The following is a 21,536-nucleotide window of genomic DNA, read 5'->3' on the forward strand; positions in this document are numbered from 1 at the left end:
AATGAAACACATGAGTATTTTATGTAAGAGAAGAGAAATACACTGAGCAGTCAAAAAGTAGATAAAAGCGGATATATATGCTCTCAATGTCATGACGCTTATGGGCATTACCAACCACAACGACAGTAACTTGTTCTGGCAGTGAATGAAGATTCCAACGTCGAAATGAGCGCCTCAGAAGATTGGGGTTTAATAACATTGGTTGGCAAACCACTACAAAACTCTACGGTCAGCGGAATTCACGCATATTGCAGACCTGGCGGACAACTGAGCGGTTCGCTTCCGTATCAATATTTGAAGGTGCGTCTTTGTTTTCTTCGCAAAAAAAAAATTAATGGAGCTTAGCAAATGCTTTAATGCAAGTGTTAATAATGTGCAGAAACAATAGCACCAGGCCTCCGTTTCTTTCTGGCTGCTTTGGATGACTCAAGTGTTTGCTGCCGTGCTCTGGACTGGCATGGCTTCCTGGTTTTATCAATGCGCCTGGTTGTGTGTGAGCCACTCGGGACGTTAAACTTTTCTAGCACTTCATTTGTGCCCTTTAGGCTAACGTCAATTCACAAACTGCAAAGAGTGCCGCACTTTCAAGCCTTGAAGCAGTGCACTAAACCACACCGAGCGTAGGAGGTCGTCCTTTCCATGCTTCCGTATTGCTTCTATCAGATTGATGGAGCGATATTCGCTCTGTGTTTTTTCTCTTCATCGGTTTCGTGCTGCGTATTTCTGCATGATCTACTTTTTTCTGAACGGCTGCTTTCCGTTCGAAGGCAGCAAAAGCGACCTACACCATGGTAGGTGCTGGAAGGACCGATGTAGAGGTGGCGCCGCCCGGCGGTAAGACTGTGGCGTGTTGTTACTGCTAGACAGAGAACAGGATAACACAGAGGCAGCACGAGCCCAACTGAGAGCCCTTTATTACACCTCTGGCGACTCAGCTCGTAGAAACAGCGCTGTTTTTTGTCTTTTCGAGTGGCTCAAGAGCAATTTTTGCATCGATATTGTTTTCGGGGAGAAAACTTCGCATTCAAACGGTCGATCTTATTAATGCGATAGATAATACTTGAAGCCTCTTCGAGCCAAAATATGTCGTCGGTCATAAAATCCTCCCATTGGCTGAACGAAAGAGACGTAATGAAACGGAAAGTGACATAACTTCCTGCAAAGGCATCAGTAGTTTCTAATGTTGTCGCATTACCAACACATAATACGATTACGTGGCCATGCGCATTTTTAGAATGAGAATCCAAGAAAAATACGGAATCAAAGTAGTTGCGGGAAAAATGATTGCCTGGTCACGTGTAGGCGTTGTCATCAGCCCTAGCTCAAGTTTTGTTTTGCAAGCCGATGAGGATTCGCTATTGTAAAATGTGATGTTTGCGTTTCTTGGTGCTTCCGGTGTCTGACTGCATACTTGCGAAAACAAAACTCGTGACTGGAAAGAGCAAACAACGTCCTTATAAATGGGGGCTCATAAGCAGTGCAAAGCCTATTCGGCATCCCGCGTGGCCAATTAGAAAATTGTGTTCGCAGGTCGTTTTCTCGCATTCGCGGTGGCGAACTTCCGTCATCGACGCTCGATTCCGCATGAAGTTCCCGCTTCGTGAAGCACAGATCAATACAAATTTTTCCGAGTAATCGCCTAGAGCCGAAAACACAAAAATAAATAACTCACTTATTTGGCAAATATCTGCCTCTCTGCTTCGTGTGCGTCCTAAAGGCCAAATTTCGAATTAGGTAGAGTGGTCGACATTTGCCATAGCAGGTTTACGAAAACGATGCTCATTTTCTAAATGCTACTGTATCAAGAAAAGTTGGATTTTGTTTGGCTATTACATATGCAAAGAATTTCCAGCACGTGCTTATCACCAAGTAGGTCTGTAGACACAGGACATCCAATCTCTCGTCTGATTTGAAATCCGGACTCATTTTCGCTGTTGGTGAATTTTTTCATAACGACAATTGATGTTGTCGTTATACGCCGATGATCTCTGCGGTTCAGCTTATGGACCAACAGAAAGCCTCGGTGGACCTTACAGGCTGGCCTAGACTTCATTGACCGTTTTCTAAATAAAAGAAGGGTGAAGCTATCGCAGGTAAAAACGTCTGTGCTAATTTTCACCCGCATGCAGCTAATGTGTTTCCGGCTCTGCCTCGAAGGGTAGCCTTTGAGGCCTGTTAAGCAGGAACGTTATCTTGGTGAAGTACTGGATCAACACTGTCTAGGGCTGCGCACATATCTCTAGAAGAGCGGGTGAAGTCCGTGGTAAACGTGCTCTGCACACTTGCTGGTACACCTTGGGAAAGTTCGACGTTAACTCTGCTAGAAGTGCACGATTTCCTTACACGTAATGAAATTAAGCACTCTGCACAGATACTACACGAGCTTTCGCGAACATGAGAGGACCGCTTGCAGAGGTCAAGAACGACATACCTTTGCGTATGTTATGGCGTTTCCCAAGAGTCTATTAGCTCTCTTGTCATTGCAGAAACACAGCAACCTCCATTTTTTGTGCTGCGGAAAGCTGTGACCTGTCGGCACATTTCCCGTCTAATGTCCCAAAATTAGACGCCTCCATTAGTTGCCGCGCTACAGCGGGACGGAAGCAAAATTCGGAAAGGCTTTCAAAGACTCCATCAGCTTCTTCCAAATTATGAATTTTGGAAAGCAGACACAACCCATTCCCTATAGCCTCTATTAACCACGAAATCGCGTTGTCTGTCAAAGGAATAATTAGAGTGCGTGACATGACGGTGCATGCTTCTCAGTACATAATGTACCAAATATACATGCGATATTCAAGTCCCATTCATGCATATATAGTGAAGGCCCATGTCTCTCAAAATAATACACACCCGCATTTCTAGTTCTATTGTAAATGAACGGCGAGTATTTAAATTGACTCACTCAACAGCACGAATGGCTGTTGAGATTCATGACATTTATTTTTGTCTAAAGTTCATAATATCAGTACGTGGTTCACGTATGTCGGGTGTCTTCAGCAATTCACAAGTCACAATAAAACTCCTCAAAAATGCAAGCCCAAAACCGCAGATTACGGGGCTGGTGTTGGGAACACTTCAAGGATTGAACAAGGCCACAAAGGAGCAGCATGCTGCAGCCTTTCAATGGGGGGATTACTTTATTCGCGGAAGTACCGAGGCAGATGCAGCGGCCAGGCAAGCTGAAGGCAATGCTACTACTTCTAGCCTTCCATTCGCAGGATGTGAAATGCGCAATGCGCATTCTACTAAGAACCATGTGAGTTTGTATGAGCTAAAAGTTGTATCTTCAGCCAGATTATACAAGCGCAGACTTTTACCGCATTGATCAACTCTCGTGGTTGAAAATTACGGTGTCACTCAGCAGTAGTCTGGCAGCTTATATTCAGCGCTTATTAGTGGGAACAGCCTACACGAAACGTTTTCTACATAGTGAATGGCCGTGCTGTTGAGTACGATGATGTACCTGATCTTTTATTGGTTTGAACACAACATGACAATTTTAGAACATGGCTGAAGAGAGAATAGACCACACTTGAAAAATGACTTTGTCTTTCATGCCATACAATGGGTACAAACTTTCCCCTGGCCTGGTGCTCGGCTTGTCTAGGGTTAACTGCTTTAGCGATGAGTATTTGACCTCACCTTGACGAGCCGAAAAGCACTTTGTGGCATGGCGCTCTTTCGCCACAAATGCTCTTGCGGCAAAAAAAATTCATCATCATAATTTCAGTGTCCAAAAGCTCTGATATCTGTGGCCGACGTGTATGCTACAGAAAAGGGCAGTCATGGTGCTCAATATTTTTCTTCAGGACAGCGGCATCCTTCGAATAGTACTATAAATTACATTCCCCGCCTGACTGGCCGAATACATTCGTGTTCTCCTGTATCTGGTTAAATGTTACACGTTCATGACTGCCTTGGCAATAATTTATGTATTACCATGATGTGTCTGAAATGTGACCTTATGCCCTCGCGTGTTGTAACTCTTGCATTTTTTCATTATTTATCACTTATAGTGATTACCTCTGGCAAGTGCGTATAGTTTATTTTTGATTTAGTGTTAGCATGCTGTGTGTTCCCTGTGTTCTCTGTTTTGTGTATTGTGTGTCGTAGGTCCGTTTCATTATGTATTAGGACGCCAATTCCAGTGCGGTCTATTGTGCGAAAAGGCGTAGCGCCGCTGTCAGGCTGAAAAAATTTAATTAATGTATATCTGGATAAAAATACGTCCAGTGTGTCAATGACAGATTTGTTGTCTGCTTTAGATATATCGTTAAAGCTCGTAATGAAACCCCGAAAACTAATCAATGCGAAAGCTAGCTAGTCATAGTGTTTTTATATCCCTCTGACAATGTCTATTTGTCGTATAGGAAAAGAAGACCTCAATCCCATACAAATATTATAGGTCTTTGAGTGCTGCATTGTATATCGCAGTGCACACGGCTACTCCGAGGAGATTGGGTATCGGGGGTTTGAGTTACCTGCGCTGCAGAACTAGAAGAACGGCTCTCTCCATCTAGTTATGCACTACAAAACGGCGACCGTACGAATCGCGAAATATGTGAGAGAGGGCACACACCTTGGCGCCGGGACCATGCGAATTTGCCCGACGGTCGGCGTTTATACCGGGCGAGGGAAACATATTACAGTCATAGCCAAATCTTCTCAGGATCTTTTCGCTGCACCGGTCGACCTTTCGCACCCGATTCACGAGAGTAGTTTCCTTTCTCTCGCGTCGTCGTCACTGATTCGCCTCCTCTCCCGGCGTATGCCGAGTGAATAAATGAATGCGCACCTGGGCTCTTGGGATCACCTCGTTGCCTCGCGGCGGCGCGAAGCGGTGCTTGCCGAACCAGCGGTCATTGCTTTCAACGGCTCTAGTCCGACAACTGCAGGGAATCACGAAATCGTGCAGAACAACGCTGAAGTGAAACCTAGAAAGTGGCAAGCATGTCTTCGACCACAATGAGCGCTGTGCTCAACACCTTGGCGAACGAGCTGATTCTGCCCCGCGATCCCCGCACTGCCGACTGGGTCCTGGCTGGAAACAGGGAGTTTCTAATCTCACTCTTCATGGCGTACGTCTACGTTGTAAAAATAGGCGGCCCTCGCTACATGAAGAACCGCAAGCCGTACGACGGCATCAAGCCAGTCGTCATCATCTACAACGCCTGCATGGTGGTGTTAAACGTTTACTTCATGCTGGCTTTCCTCTCTAAGACGTACCTGGGCGGCGGCTACAGCCTTTTCTGCCAGGGAATAAACTATAAGGCTCGTGACGAGGTGACCATGAGCATGCTTAACCTGTGCTGGTGGTACATGCTTGTGAGAATCGCCGACTTTCTGGACACTGTGTTCTTCATGCTTCGCAAGAAGGACTCGCACGTCTCTTTCCTCCACGTCGCCCACCACATCCTGGTTGTCTTCAACGGCTGCTACGGCGTCGGCTACGGTCCTGATGGCCAAGCATCCCTGACCATCATCCTCAACTGTTTCGTGCACGTGATCATGTATACCTATTACTTCCTCTCTCTGCTGGGACCCGCCGTCCAGAAGCACCTCTGGTGGAAGCGCTACCTGACTCAGTTCCAGCTGGTGCAGTTCAGCGTCATATTCATGCACATGATGGTTCCCATGTTCGTGAACTGCGGTTATCCGAGGCCTCACATCTACATCATGCTCTTCGAAGCCGTCTTCTTCTTCACCATGTTTGTTCGCTTCTACCTTCAGGCCTACAAGAACAGGAAAGGCCCCAGCAAGCAAAGCGTGGACAGCAATGGCACCAGGAGCAAGGTTCAGTGAGAGCGCTCGCTACTCATGCTGTGATATCTGCGAGGACTCAATCGCCTGCTTCGTCGTCAATCCGCATTGTACGTTCAATTACGTCGCGCGTGTTGCATGCGCATCGGTAGGTCGCTCTTATTTTCTAGCCTCATGACGAGCGCCTATACTGTGACGCTTTAAGACCGAAACGATTACGATGCGTACGTTGTTTGATGAGAAGTGGTCGGTTCTTTAAAGAAAACACCACGTCTTTGCTAACGGCCGATATCTGTGTGGGCGAACAAAGTTTCTCTCGTAGACAAGTGCAAGAGCGGAATGTGGAGTAGCGTCATAATTAAGATCCGTCAAGACGTACAGTCACGTCCATCACAATACAGTGCACGCTTGAGTGATCACAATTTTCAGACGCTTTGCTAAGTAAAAATTGGGTACAGTGTCTATAACTAGGAAATGCCGCTGCTGCGATCGCTCATAACCCTAAGAAATATTTTGGTTGCACCTGTACGTTTCCTCGCCGGCTGGCTAAAAAAAAGTATTTGTGAAGTAAATGACTGAAAGGAACTCCCCTTGAGGCAGCATAAACAAGGCGTACTTATTAGATTCGTTTTTCGATGCGTGTAATCGCGTTATATTCACAACTCAGCGGAAGGTATTCGCATTGCTTTAGTCTTGACGATACCTCTCATGAGCGTGTGATTTCAGTATTGGTGTGCTAACCGTGGCTATTTTAATAGATGCATCCTACAGCTTTGCTCACGTGACAGGCGTGAAATGCTGCTGTGCCTACAGCAGCCAGTTCATCGAGTACTTGACGCATTCTAGGCTTTAAGGGAACAGGACAGTGCGCAAGGCATTGAGGATCGGCTCTGCGCAAGGCGGAAATTTCCACGGAAACACCGGCAGGTTTACGCAGCTGCAAATATGCAGCGAAATGACTTGCATTGTTGTCAACTAGTGTTGGAGCCAGGACAATAGTTCCGCTTCTCGGGATGTCGCCTGTCCTGCATCTCGGTGCAGCGAAGGGATGTATAAAAGCGCGACAGATATAAAGTTACATAATTGCGCCTTGTAAGATGTTGAGATATTTCAACAGGTCTTTACACAATTTGCAATCCTAGAGGCGCCTGCCTAGCAGATATACACAAGTTATCCATAGCAGGCGTCCCTACCATTCGCATTTTGTGTACTTTTCTTTTCGTGTTTCTCTTCCCGATCCGAAGTGCAGACATGCTGGTCATTTAAGAAATAAATTATCCATGTTGTCACCTACATACGTTTCATGCTCGTGCTTCATGAACAGAGTTGGTGCGCGTAAACCGGGGGCCAGGGCAGTAGATACTTTTCCGCCTTAGTAGCTGTTCACAGAAATTAATTATGCTGATATATAACGGGAAAGCCATCTTGGCTTAATTTTAGTATTGTACAATACTACAATAGCTCTAGCTGCCTACGTGTCCTTTGCGCATAATCACTGATAGGCCACCTGAGCGTGGCCATCATTTTTTGAAAGTTGTGGCTCATGAAAACAAAATTCATTTAGTGTGGCTAGATGCGGGCGAACTTTTTGTCTCCTAAGAATTTTGCATAAGTAACGAGGTTTATAGACTGAGTTGGAAAATTAGCGAATAATCTTAACATTTCTGGAAAAATAAAGAATTGAATTGAATAGAAGGCGCAGCCAGACAGGCAAAGTTGCATGAGAAGAATGTATATCTGAGAGTGATTATTAAGAAGCATTAGTTCATTAACTACTAGTAGACGGAGCATATTATGATGAATCCATCAACTGAGCTACTTGGTTTAGCGGCATGAGGCGCTGTAACCAGGCAAGCAGCGAGGAAACCGCACTTCCGCACTAACCCGAGCTCATTCCGCCTGAAAATAAGAATGGCGACATACGTATCTTTAACCACCTCAGATGCTGTTATGTGAGAGCCGTGTTTAAAAAGGTGACGAGTTCGTTCGAGTGCTGCGCGAGTAGCGTAAATGCTGCTCGTAAAGCACAAATGGAAATTAAAAATTAAACGATACCAGTTTGTCCCATGTAAAAGTCTTGTTATATTTAAAATGCGGTCACTGTGACTCTAGTGGACGATAGAACGAGGGTTGCAGGAAAGATATAAATAACGGCTAGGAACAAAAATAAAACAAATAAGTACGCCACGGGAAAGCAATTCAGTGAAAGTTGCTACAATCCAGTCGAGAGACAAACGTCGCGCAATGACACAGGGCCAGGAAATAGTTGATTAGGAGCGGAGGCTATAGTCAAATACCAGGAGTTATTATGCAAGCTAAATACCCACTTTTGCTTTACGGGAAGTTGCCAAGAGGAGTGGCACCTTTTCCTAGTGCCAGCTATTGATACTAGCGTCATACTGCTGAGCGAGTGCTTCGGGAAGGACTTAATCAAATAGCAGATAAGTCGGTAGTGCGCACACGAAAAGAAAGAAGATCACGTGCGTGTACGAGCGGTTGCTGACGAACAAAGTCAAGGCCCCAAACTGCATCTTTTGTGTAAGAAAAACATAGCGATGAAAACAGTGGAAAGAGGACAGTGAATTCCCGGCTCTACTTTTTTTGCTACGAACGGTGCAAGTTTGTTAAGAATGTGGTCAGGAGTGCGCGCAGCCGCCTGACCTTAAAAAGGAAGGTATGAGCACTCCCATGGCTGCAGTGTAACACCGAGTTCAGTCACGTCGGTATTGCGGCTGGCCAGAGAATGAAAACCGCCGCCGTTGGTCGGAGCCGAATCGGTCGGTCAAGCATACTAGGTTGCTTCCATGTATCACGGCGCTCTTATGTGGCGATATAGGAATGCGTACGTGTTCAGAAACTGCTAGAGGGCACTGAGCAGAGACCCTACGCGGCAGCCTATTGATCGAACGATGACCGAAATGTCGACAATTGAGCCGGTGCAATCAGCCCCTGGAAGAAGACACAAAAAAGAGCATACCGTTTTCTCCCAGAGGCAGAGTGCGGCAAACTACGATAAGGTATAGGAGCTGCTGGAACGAGTTTTCGCTGCGTGCAATCAACGCAACGCGCTCTAAATTGCTAACGGTTTACACTCGATCGAACAAGTCTTTCATGAATATGAAGGGTGCTTGACATCCTCGCCACCATTTCTTCCGGATAGCGGCGGCGTTCTGTGCACGAACCATCGCATACACGTTCATTCATCGCTCACGCATAACTTTTTTTTCTTTTCTGCACAGACTTTTCGATAAAAAGAATGCAAAAAATTAAAAATTGTTTCTTTTATGAAAGGAAATGGCCCAGTACCTGTCTCACATCTCGGTGGGCTACCTAACCGCACCGTAAGGAAAGGGATAAAGGAGGGAGCGAAAGAAGAAAGGAAGAAAGTGGTGCCGTATTGGATGGCTCCGTAATAATCAATGCTTGTACAATGAATGCGCTATCGACGTATTTAAAAACACGTAGCGCCGCCACGGTGACTCAGTGGTTATGGCGCTCGGCTGCTGACCCGAAAGACGCGGGTTAGATCCCGGCCGCGGCCGTCAAATTTCGATGGAGGCGAAATTCTAGAGGCCTAGGTACTGTGCGATGTCAGTGCAGGTTAAAGAAAACCATGTAGTCGAAATTTCCGGACACCTTCACTACGGCGTCTTTTGTAGCCTGAGTCGCTTTGGGACGTTACACCCCATAAACAAAACGAAACAAAAAACACGCAGCAACTGTTATTAACTTCTCAAGAAAATTCGCTGCGTTTGATTATATTTACTAATGACTCTATTGGAGGAGTTAGTATCGGCGCTCCCTTGCACACAGTTGCCAGGTGAGTGTTTGTTACAAGAGATTACTGATATAATTTAGCGTGCTATGCTGTCGTATGCAGCGGGGAATGAAATTTATATACCCGCTCACTCCGCGCTCATTCTCGTTTTCTTTTTGTGAGGTCGAGTTGAAGTATTCAACTCAGATATTACAGTATGTTTCCTATTTAGCCAAGCGCAGAGGAAGAACGGAAGAAAAAAAAAGATACGTTACAGAACCGCTGCTCAGATAGAAGGCCAATGACTTTCTAGAAAGTAGTGCCGTAGCTGATGCCGCCTGCGCCGATTACCCTGACGTGTGCCTGCGGCCCTTCGCTTTGGCACTGAAGCGCTCCACGCCGCGTTTTTTTAAGGGAGGCCGAGGACGGCGACAAAAGAATGTGTATCGGCAGAGCCCACCGTAGAAGGCATCACCAGCGTCGCGGGAGGCCAACACCGCCGTGGGGTCGCCCTCGCGACGGTGGACGGTGCACGTGCGATACGAACGATGGTGGCGGAAACTGCAACCGTCGACGCAACCTGCAATCAGCGCTACGGTCTCTCTGCCTTGTGCCGCGGGGGACCGATATGGTGGGCAGAGTTGCGTTATACTGCCGCGAAGTTCACTCCCTTTGTTCCTTACGTGTTTAGTCATCGTCTCTTTTGTACCGCATTAGCGTTCTTTCAGCCATGAAGTTCGCTTCTCCGCAGCCTAATAATAAAAGGCACAATATAATATAAAAAACAAAAAGAGCAGATTTTGCTCAGGTTTTTCAGAACCACATAGAAAATTCGTCGAGCGAAACGACTCATTTTGTTTCGTGAAAATATGTATATTTGTAGGAGTTAACGAAATAACGCGTTGAATATTGCCACCCTCTGTAGTCAAGTGACTAAGCATTGACCTAACCAGCCAAACATCAGATTCTGAAACCTCGGAAAGTGTTGTTCGAAAAGGAGAAAAAAACGTAAATGTTTGGAAGCGTAGTAGCCATCAAACTGAACCTCGTATTGAAAGGGCTACGTCAGAAGTATAACCTTGTTCACAAACTACGTCATGTGCTGCACTGGTGAGGCAAATTTAGGAAGTTCACTTTCTACTCGGTGCCTTACACTCTGCTTTAAATGAGTATGAGGGTAAGGGGTGCACTGCACGAAACTGATGCTTCCAGGGTACACTGACACGGCAAGGGTAGCCATAACGATGCGAGTGCTTTCTTGTGTGGACTAGCAAGAACGTAAAAATGGTCACACATTTTTTTCATTCATTTTGTTTACTGGGATATGGAGCATGGCGGAACGCACAATGATAACCCATGAATGAATCCGTGCGAGAGAACATGTCATTTTAGCCCTCCGATATGGAATTCGATTTCTAATGACAATGCGTAAACGGCGATACAAATCACACACACTGCTGTGTTTTAGAAAAAGAAATGAAATTTGCTGCATGATGAAAAATCGTCGCTTTCAAGCAGCGAAGAGAACGCATAGTCTGAATGCAGCGTTCTTGACAGCATCCATGATGCAGTTGGGGCTGTGGCCGGCTGGCAGCAGTGAGGCAGCTCACTGCAGGGCAATTCACAAAAAGCGATTGAGGGCAAACCGTTTCGCACGATATTTCTATAGTGCACTCAAGTTTGCGAGCCATAGTCGCCTAATATAACTAGCTCGGGGCGGCCAAGTTTTCTAGTGAACCTTCGGTCATGAATGCACAAAACCTGAACCGCAGCTTAACCAATCTGCTAGCATTTCCTGGCAGCAGGAGTAGCGCGCGGTATGCCGCCTCAGCCGGAATAGATTACCATCGGCCGAGATAGCATCAGGTAAACATGACCCACTACACTTGGGCCACGAAGGTCGCTGCCACTGGCGGAACACCCGAGGTCAGCGCACAAGACGGCAGCGTCTGCTTTGAGGCCCCACGTGCCTGGAAAGCCACTCGCCGAATCTCGTCGTGGCCTCTTCGCCCGTGGCCGAGCGGCCTTGGCTGCCGCTCCGTTGTCTTTACGAATGGGAAGGAGGAAAGTTGTCGAGCCGAGAGTTATCAGGGCCGATCTCCGATTGCGTGGCGTGGCAAGGGTGGGAGGAGGCGCGCTCGAGCGGGGAGTGAGATATAGTAAGCGGATGGCTTATTATCGCTCAGTTGCCACAGCAGGCTGTGCCGGACGATGAAACGGCTTCATTTTTTTTCTGTCACACGATGAGGCGTTGTTGTGTAGAATAGACATAGATGTAGTCAAATAAGCTGAGCGAGAAACTTCACTTTTTATGAAAGACCATAAACAAAAATGTGTGTTTTTGGTAGTACATCGTGTGGCAGAAATTAAATAGCAAGAGGCCCGTTTTGTCCGAGTTTTACAGCCGCTCTCGAAGATGGGGTCATGCGTCCAGATGATCAAATGAGGTGAACAACCTGGATGATGGCGCCCCCGCGGCACTGTTCGTGCGTGAGAGCTGAATGAAGCTCCAGGTAAGGATGCTCATGACTGTTCAGCGTCGCCGTAATGAAAAGAGTGAAATGTTGTAACATTAGAGGCGCTGAAACGTTTTTACTACCCGCAAAGAAATTTGGTCAAGATATGGGTGGTGAGAAGTGTGTAAGCAGCCCGCCTGTGTTGTTAAACAAACAGGTTGCGTTCCTAGATCCCATTCTTCTTTTTGTCTCTGCTTGACCCTGAGTCCGTAGAAGCTATCCCGACTGTGCGCTTTGTTTTGGCTATATGATCACCGTGAAACAAAATTACATACGGGTCACTGACAAGAGTGCCGATTTTTTTTTCATTGCGAATATCACCCGCGTTTTCGAAATGAGTAAGGACAAGGTGGTTGCCGATTCGCACAAGAATGTAATGAAGTTTAGTTTGAGAGTGCGGTAAAATACTGAGAAATGATCATTTACGGGGTTCAAAACAGCTACCTCAAGCGATGCTCTTCACAATGAGCAGCACAGTCTTGATCGCTGAGTGTATAGACGTTTACACATTTTGCTGCCGGTAGTTTCCGAGTGAGTTTTGGAGCCCATACGCGAAATCCTTGGCTAAGGGTTGATGCCTGCTTATGCCGGTTAAGGCAAGTGGCGTGCAGCACTGCGAAAGCTCCGTTTTACCCGGCCGGGTGAAGTTTAGTAGAGCTGGTGAGACGAGTATGCTACAATGAGAGAGCTAACGAGTTGCGCAACTGCAATACGCTCAGTGCTTGGACCAGCGGTGTCATGAGTGGTTGATACCCGTAGCTCTGGGTACCCATCGACTTTACCCCTTGCCTGGCTTTCTGCTTCTCTGAGGCAGATACCTGGAAAATGGTTCTTGGACCAAGCCTTGATGCACAAAAAAAAAGATGTGCCATGGCGCTCTTTGGCAAAGCTGAGCTTGCGCCGTAAAAAAATCATCATCATCACGTTTTTGACAGTTTGAAGATATGTCAAGGCTTAGATTTTCACCGTAATAATTCCCACGAAATAACGATGCTCATGATATACCCATCAAACATACGCCGATTCCGTGTGTGGATGTGGACTGTGCTTGAAGGAGGACATTAGTTATATAATCGAATACAAATGAAAGACGACCCTCTTATTCGCAAAATAAATGTGTGCCTTAAAGACAAATATATTAAAAAGGTGATCAGGAAATTAGTTCGTCTTGCCTCACAATCCATCTGCACAGACTCGTGGAAGAATCTGTCAGGATATTGAACAGAAAATTTGCATCGAATAGTTTGAAACAGCTGGTCTATGATAGGCAAATAAGAGTAAAAATAATTAATGCAGTGTATAATAGCTCGTTTGTTCAAAAGGGAATGTGCAGTGGTAGAGGACAGTTTTCGGCTTAATATGCACAAGTGAAATTGTGTAATTAGCGAACGGAAATCGGCATGTTCCATTTCTCAGCACATTTCTGTGAAGCAACAATGTTAGGTTTAACTTTAGAGTTGGTACATCAAGTTTTGATGGTGCGCAGCTAAAATTTCTATCGGCTGCACACCATAAAAGCATTTTTTGCATAAAGAAAAATTGTAGATTGTGGGTTTTATTGTCGCGAAGCGGCACACGGGCTAAGAAAACGAAAAAATAAAGAAATAAAAGAACAACACATTACATGCACACCGAAGTATAAATTGACGAGGACAGGAGGCACGTGCAGAAGAAAAATTTTCGTAACTAAAAGCATAGAAGCCTCGAGTTGAGTCGCCGGGTTGTTGATGAGGGACCCATCGCGCACGCATCCGAAGCCGATAGCTTCGCCCCCTTGGTTTTGTGTGTGTTAGTTTTTTGTCGGGGCTGCTCGACAAACCGCCGAAATGAGTTTGTTTTTAAGGAAATGCGGGAGATGAAGTCCAATGAGGAGGTCCGGTCTTGCAAAGTAGCGTTCGGGCCGCAAGACGCGGCCGACAGGCGGATCCTGGGGTTTCGAGAGGGGGTCGCGTTTAAGTTTACTGCCTTTAACGGCGGACGGACCGGATGCCTCAGAGCGGGCAACAGAATGGGGGTGAGCGCGACCAGGGCAGAGCGCGCGGTTCGGACTGGATGTGCGCCTTTCCTGTGCTCCCGTCGGCGTACTCATGCGTTTGTGTATCTGTGCTGTAACCAAGCGGAAATGCGTAACGTTTTCAGGGAATTCGCGCGGTGCACGCGAGACAACAACCCCGTGAGCACTGGCGTGCTATTGGATCCTTCAGTTTGAACGAAATTCTCCTTATTGGCCCTGACAAGCGCATTTTCTATTACAAGGAGAGTCCCCAGAATGCAGGGTGAGGGGATTTAAGGGCGAGTTTTTGGCGCGAACGAGGACCGCAGGGCAGGTCGCTGGTGAGCACCCTTGAAATAGAGTACTGAGTGTCCAGAAGAAGTTGTCCAGTCTGTTCCGCAACGTGTCGCCGGATCACCGAACCATCAGAAGACCTCGAGATCAACGCCATCGATCTGTCGATCACCAACATCGATCGATCATCCATCTCTTCAAAATTAATTCGTGGTCATTGTGAAAAAGACAAAACTTTAAGGCTACCTTAAGTGTAGCGTATTACGCAGCACCTGAAATTATGTAACGGCTGCGGTAGTAATAATAATAATTGGTTTTTGGGGGAAGGAAATGGCGCAGTGTCTGTCTCATATATCTTTGGACACCTGAACCGCGCCGTAAGGGAAGGGATAAAGGAGGGAGTGAAAGAAAGGAAGAATATGTGCCGTAGTGGAGGGCTCCGGAATAATTTCGACCAACTGGGGATCTTTAACGTGCACTGACATCGCACAGCACCCGGGCGCCTTAGCGTTTTTCCTCCATAAAAACGCACGTAGTGAAGTTAAGTAACATGATGTTTTGGTTGAACCCGTGCGTGCAGTCTGTGCAAGGACTAAACCAAGGCGGTGTGTCTGGTGAAGCAGCAGAGGATCACACGGCTAGCAGCACTTTTAAATCGAGGGAGCGAAATATGAGCGAAAATAAAAATGACATAGATGGTCTAAACAGACTTCTATTCAATTTTTAGGAAACTAATTTAGAATCTCATCAGTAAGCTTGAGACCAAAGAGTTGAATTGGGCCGTACGAGCGGTGACCGGAGAGATAAATGCACAAACGTTTAGTGCAAAAAAAAAATGTCAGCGGATTTGGGTAATTAGGCCAAATACCGATATGTGCGCAAACATGACGTCAGTTGTCGGTTGAAACTACGGCCTGCTAGGTGAAGCGCGCAAACGCTGCAGGTGTTCCTCGAACGTGTCAGAGAAAATCACGACGTCGTCGAGGTACACAAGGCAGGACTGCCACTTCAGGTCAGAGAGCACGGTGTCCATCATGCGTTGAAACGTTGCAGGGGCTTAACACAAGCCGAAATGAAGCACCTTAAATTCATACAGTCCGTCAGGAGTAACGAAGGCGGTCTTTTCGCGGTCACGTTCGTCGACCTCGATTTGCCAACAACCGCTACGCAAGTTTAGTGACGAAAAGTAGGTGGCGTGGCGGAGGCGGTATAAGGAGACATCCGTGCGCGGCAGCGGATATAACTCCTTTTTGGTAACGTTGTTGAGACGTCTGTAATCTACGCAGAACCGTAGGCTGCCGTCTTTCTTTGCGACGAGAACAACAGGTGATGCCCAGGGGCTCTTCGATGGTTGAATGACGTCGTTGTGAAGCATTTCTGCTACTTGATGGAGGGTGGCACACTGTAAAGGACACCGTACGGACAACGGCAGTGGTGTGTTAATGTTCCGTAAATGCAGCTTGGTGTGCTGTGTCTGTGGTGTGCTTTTGGTGTGTGCTTGGCATCTGCGGTGTGTTGTGTGCGGGGTTCAGAATCGCCACTTAAGATAGTAAGTCGGCTGGAAGGCTTGAAGATGAGGATCATGTGAGCAGTTTTTTATGGAAGAACTCTTGAGAATAAACTAAGGAGGTTTGGAGAAGACGACGAGGATCACGATAAGCATGACGTGTATTAACCGAGGAATAGAGAAGATGAAGAACAATTTGGTGAGGTGGGAGGACATGATTGGTGGAGAAGAGAAGACGATGACGACAAGGATGACGTGTACCAACGCAAAGGTTATAAAAGCGCGAGGGCTAGCGTGGCGCGGGTGGGGGGGTGGGGGGGACAGAGAAGGGGAGGATCCGGCGGGTCACGAACACCTCGGATGGAAGAGAGCAACGCCGGCTACTGCTCCGGTGATCTCGAGTTCTACGGCGTCGCACCGTGGATCTCCGGCCGTTCTGAGCTCGTTCGGAGAGTCAGCGGATGACGCAACCATCTGCTACGGTCAGGGGTGCCTCCAGCGCTGTTGCCACCCATCCGGGTGGTGCCCATAACGCCAACATCACCAGCACCACCTCCACGGGCACTTGGACCGGTAGCTCGTACGACGCCGCCAACGACGACAGCCTGAGCACTTCGAATGCCACCTCGACGCCGGCTACTGGACCCATTCAATGCTTCATCAGCACGGAACCGTGAGCACGAACGCCGAACGCTAGTACACTGGGTGTTCCCGGGCAGCGCGTATTGGTAGTCTTTGTGTTTTGTGTTAGTTTTGCTAGTTAGTTTTGTGTGCTAGTGATTGCGTCACGTAGGGTGTATTAAATGTGCGTGTGTGTGGGTACACCTGTCGCCTAGTCCATTCTTTCGGTCCGAGTGTTCTCCGGGAATCCGTGACAATCAGCCTGTTCGGCCGATGTATACCTTGCGACAAGACAAAGGAATTGAGTAAACGACGACTTCCGCGCGCGCCGTTGAGGAATTTCTGTGCCGAGTTGTGCAGCCTCTGTTCCTTTTTTATTTTACCATCCGACAAAGCGGCGATAGACGCGGGGGGGGGGGGGGGGAAGCGGAAAACACAACGTCTTCTCCTGCTTTCCCTCCAATTTTCTTAAGGTTGTGTGAAATTGGTGCATGGTAGGGATAACAGCAACCTTTTTATATTGCTTGGGCGCTTCAGCCGCTGGCCCACTTTTTTCGCTCTTGGTAATTTTTAGCACTTTTTCTGCAACAGAGCTGAGCAGTTGTGACGGGTGAATCTCAATTCAACGCTCTGGCGTTGAATTGAGATTGCAACAAAATATCATGTCGATTGTACAGAAGCGCAGAAGAAACCCCGTAACGAAGCGTTTTATAATACCTGCAAACGAAGTTCCCCATCTTAGCCGCTATAACATTGTATGTTAGAAATTTTTTCAGGTCGGTTGTTGTTGTTGGTTACCGCATCTGGGCCTGAGGTGGATTTGCAGTTTAGTCTGGCAGTATCTGCCCTAACCTCAACCACAGTAATGGGGGGTAGGGCTGCGTGTTTTCCGGATCGGCATAATCTGGGAAGGCTTGGCTAGGAGCATTGGCGACATATCTTCCTCTAAGTTCAAGGAAAAGGTCCTCTGGTGTGCATGCATAAGCATGTACAAGTTTTTGTAGGTTCTGCCTCTGAGTGGTCCTGCTACCTGTAGGGTCAAGTAGATGACGGAGAAAATTCCAGGTCCTAGAGACTCCCATATTGCAATCCACGTTGCTGTATATCCTACCCCCCCCCCCCCCCCCGTTTTGCTGAGTAAGTTTAGCTACATGATTATCGATCTCATATTCATCTGCGCAGGTTGTGGTTCCACTGTTGTCGTTCGAGTCGTTTCTCGAGTCCTCTCTTTGCCTTCCATAGGTGACGAAGGCGGCTGCGCGCAATCTCCAGGTGTTCAGCCTGCCCTAACAGTCGAGCGGCTGTCTGGCCGTCTTTACAAAGCTCCTGTGCCCAGCCATCTATGTCTAGTATGTCGGGGCATCGGCTTCAGCTGGTCTGGCGGCTCTTTTAGGGCAGAATGTGTCCCAATCTACCAAGGTGCGGGATAGAGTGCTACGGCGTTTGGGGCTGGTATAGGCCACTATTTACAATATGTAGTGGTCGCTATCGAAATTTTGTTGAGTGTTTATCTACGTTGGAGAGCCCGAATTTTTGGCAAAAGTCAGATCGGGAGTCGTGTACCCAGAAACACTGTTCCCGCAGCGGGTGGGGACAACTGGGTCTGTAAGAAGGGTCAACCCACACTGCTGTGCGGTAAACCACTATTTGCGGCATTTAATTTCCTTCTGCACGTATCCCCAAGCCGCATGTTGGGCATTAAAGTCTCCAATGAAAAAGACGGGGGACCGCCTGCAAGTTCTGGATGAAGAGTCTCTACACTCCCCAACTGAGTATATGCAGAAATGCAGGTCGGAGGGCTCAATCCGACAAATATAGAAAACGGCAGAGATAATTCTCATTCCAAAACCAGCCAAGGCCCCCAGCCTTGAGAACTTCAGACCGATTTCGTTCACGTCTTGTGTACGTAAGCTCATGGAGCACATAGTTCAGTCCCGCCTTAACCAGTTTATTTAGGAGAACCAGCTGTAGACCCCGTTGGGAAATCGTTGGGAAAAAATTTTCCTAATGATACCTCTGTAGTATATACAGATGCAGCAGATTTCTCGGCTGGAAATATGGTAGCTGTGATCCCCACTGAACATGGTACACTAATAACTTGGGGCACCATACGCACTCAGCACACACATGCTGGAGAAGAAACAGCCACTGCTCTAGCCATTGCTAGATCCTCGACAGAAACCATCGTCAGCGACTCAAAATGTGCGATACGTAACTACACGTTGGGAGGAATCTCCCCACAAGCAGCACGCGTTCTGCAAAATTCGCAGCCCACACGGCGCATCCGCCCAATCTGGACGCCTGCTCATGCCTCCCTTGCTGGTAATGAGGCTACTCATAGCGTAGCTCGAGAACTGTCCCGCCGAGCTGTGTTGTGCATCCCGCCCGCCCGGTAGTTTGCCAAGGACAGGTTTTTTTCTTAGAGAAATACTGCAGCACTAAAGGCTTGCAAGACTCAGATTCTCCCTTGCAGATAGAACGCTCTCACGACAGGTCAAAGCCTGGCGTTAGTTTCAAACTAATACCTATCGAAATCCCCAATTGTGTAGCTTCTATTAGGAAGGACTGTACTGAGACAAATGCAAGAATTATGATAGCAAAGCCGATCTAAATCATATATCTGGTACTGCTTGGAATCCCTGCCCGTGAGTCACTTCATAACCGACTCTGGTCCTTTAGAGGCTGTAATGCTTAGCCCCGACCCGGAGATACAGATCAAGCTCCTCCAGTTGGCTGAATACGCCGCCGCTGCAGAAGGGATAGCGACCGTCGTTTAAGCGGGGGTCTTCGGGTCGCTCCTTTGTATCCGCTGGTAATAAATAAGGTTTTACCGCCACCACCACCACCAGGAAGGTTGTTTAGGCAAAGTATGCGGATGGTACTGGAACAAAGTGCACGTTTTGTCCTGGTGCGCAGACAATGCAGGTTTATCTCAAACTTCATCCATTTATTTGTGTATTTCTAAAGTGTTATGACATTTCGCAACTAGGGCGCACAGAAAGTTTCATGGCTACTTTTAAAGGAATAAAACTTCAACAAACCCTACACTATCAATATAAATAGCTTGCACTGTGCTCTAAGGAAACTTAGCTACAAAACGGTATAAATTTCACTTATACATCTTATACCAGCAAAAAAAGTATTAATGCGTAAACTTCAAGACAGCACCCAACAACACACTTGTTGTTATTTAAAAAAAACATTGCTACCATGTTTTATACATTCTGGTCATTTATTCTGCACGATATGGATAACGATAAGCCTATTAGACATGTTTCATAAGATTGATGAAGGATACAGCATATGTACTGGGACTTTTCACCAAAGCTTGAACATCTGGAAAATGCAAATAAATCGTGTGAAACAACGTGTTCTGCGCCCGTCCTTGTCCCTTCTCGTCCAAGTTTGTATTATTTTGCGCAGTACTTTTACTCAACAACGTGTACCAAATGCTGAGAGTCATTTTCTCAGAATGGCTGTGGTCAATTAAATACAGGGTGTTCAGTTAAAATCGGTCAAGATTAAAAGAATTACGGAGAGAACTTAGACTACTTACGTGCTATGAATGTGAAAGCATGTACGCAGTGTGTTCGGCTGCGGCGATGGCGTGGCACTCTAATGGAGTGGCAAGCGAAGCTGATCTGTTCGCGCCGCTCGAAAGAAGTTGATGACGATGACGATAGCCAAAGTCAGCGCGGGAGGCTGGCAGTTTGGCGCGCGTGTTGTGCTGTGGTGACGGCGCTGTTCTCTAAGTGGGCAGCGTAGAAGATCTGTTAGCGCCTGGGTTCGAAGTCCACTTGTGGAGAAATTTTACTTTTCTTTTTTCTTTCTTTTCTGATGATGCAGACACTGCCGACGACGTCGTGAGGTCACATGGGTGTTCGGACCGTCTGGCGCCGAAAAAGTCAACGCCGGACTTCCCGCTTCATGAGCCATATAATTCTTTCGCAATAAAAATTCGGCATTCTTCAGTAATAAAATGAAGTGAATGTTGTTGACAGTTATGTAAAGTTCAAACTAGTATTTTAAGGCGATCACTAGAGGTGTGGTAACATGAAAACCTCGCCAAGGTCCAAGACATATTTATCTGATTGGTCGAGACGTCGGACGATCTCATGACGCCATCGGAACCTGCACACAGACGAAAGCACACAAGGAAGGCAAGAAAAAGAAGAGAGGCAAGATAAAATGGCAGGAAAAGGCGGTTAGAGCCGGTCCTTGGCTTCGGCTGGCAAATAACACGCATCTTTTTAACGCTTGCTAAAAGCTGGCCCAGAAACACCAAATTATAGAATGGGCCTCTTTAATGCTGCCCCATTCCACTTTCAAGATGCTTTAAGTGTCCCACAAGTTTTTTTCTTGCGCCTACTTTTTATTCTAGCGCCATGAACGTGATCCGAGCCAGGAGTCAGTTTTTTATACTCTATGCTTTCTGGCTGAAGTGTATTGAGAATGTCTTTAGATCAGTCTATTTGTGTGAAAGTGTAACTGTCCACATGTGTTCAACATTTCATGTTGCCTATATGCTGATGCCTTGTACGGACATCAGGCACCCTCAAGCTGCCAATGGCAGCATTTTCGCATGATGACCCCCAACAAGTCGTTGGAAATAAATCTTTTGAATTAAATTAAATTCAACTGAAATAAGCGCCAGCGTCTCCTGAAAGAGGTTGAAAAAGCACGCCGCCAGCAACCGCTGTTGCTTATCTCAGGACTAGGGCAACGCGAAGCTCGGTCATGGGCAGAACAGAAGGCCCGCATTTGGTAGCACTTTTCCAAGTCGCGGATTAGAGCGCTGTAATCGAGGTTTCGTTTATTTTATGGAGGTTTAACGACCAAAAGCGACTCAGGCTATGAGAGACGCCTTAGTGAAGGGCTCCGGAAATTTCGACCACCTGGGGTTCTTAACGTGCGGCGACGTCGCACACTACACCGGCCACTAGCGTTTCAAACCCATCGAAATGCGATCACCATGCATGGCGGGGATCAACAAGCGCCTTTCGGGTCAGATGCCTAGCGCCATAACCACTGAGCCGTCGCGGCGGCTATAGTCGGGTTCACTCGGGCGCACGGAGCATGTTGTCA

General features: G+C 47.1%; 1 long non-coding RNA gene and 1 pseudogene across 1 annotated transcript; both read left to right on the forward strand.

Annotated features, from left to right (window-relative positions):
* Positions 1-4,795: 4,795 nt before the first annotated feature.
* LOC144128025 (very long chain fatty acid elongase AAEL008004 pseudogene) lies at positions 4,796-7,056 on the forward strand (annotated as a pseudogene).
* Positions 7,057-7,204: 148 nt separating this feature from the next.
* On the forward strand, positions 7,205-21,040 carry LOC144128026 (uncharacterized). Its single transcript, XR_013313661.1, has 2 exons — positions 7,205-16,503; positions 20,298-21,040. It is a non-coding gene; the product is annotated as an uncharacterized LOC144128026 (long non-coding RNA).
* The last annotated feature ends 496 nt before the right edge of the window (positions 21,041-21,536 follow it).

The sequence above is a fragment of the Amblyomma americanum genome, chromosome 4 (assembly GCF_052857255.1).
Source record: "Amblyomma americanum isolate KBUSLIRL-KWMA chromosome 4, ASM5285725v1, whole genome shotgun sequence".
NCBI classification, from domain to species: Eukaryota; Metazoa; Arthropoda; class Arachnida; order Ixodida; family Ixodidae; genus Amblyomma; species Amblyomma americanum.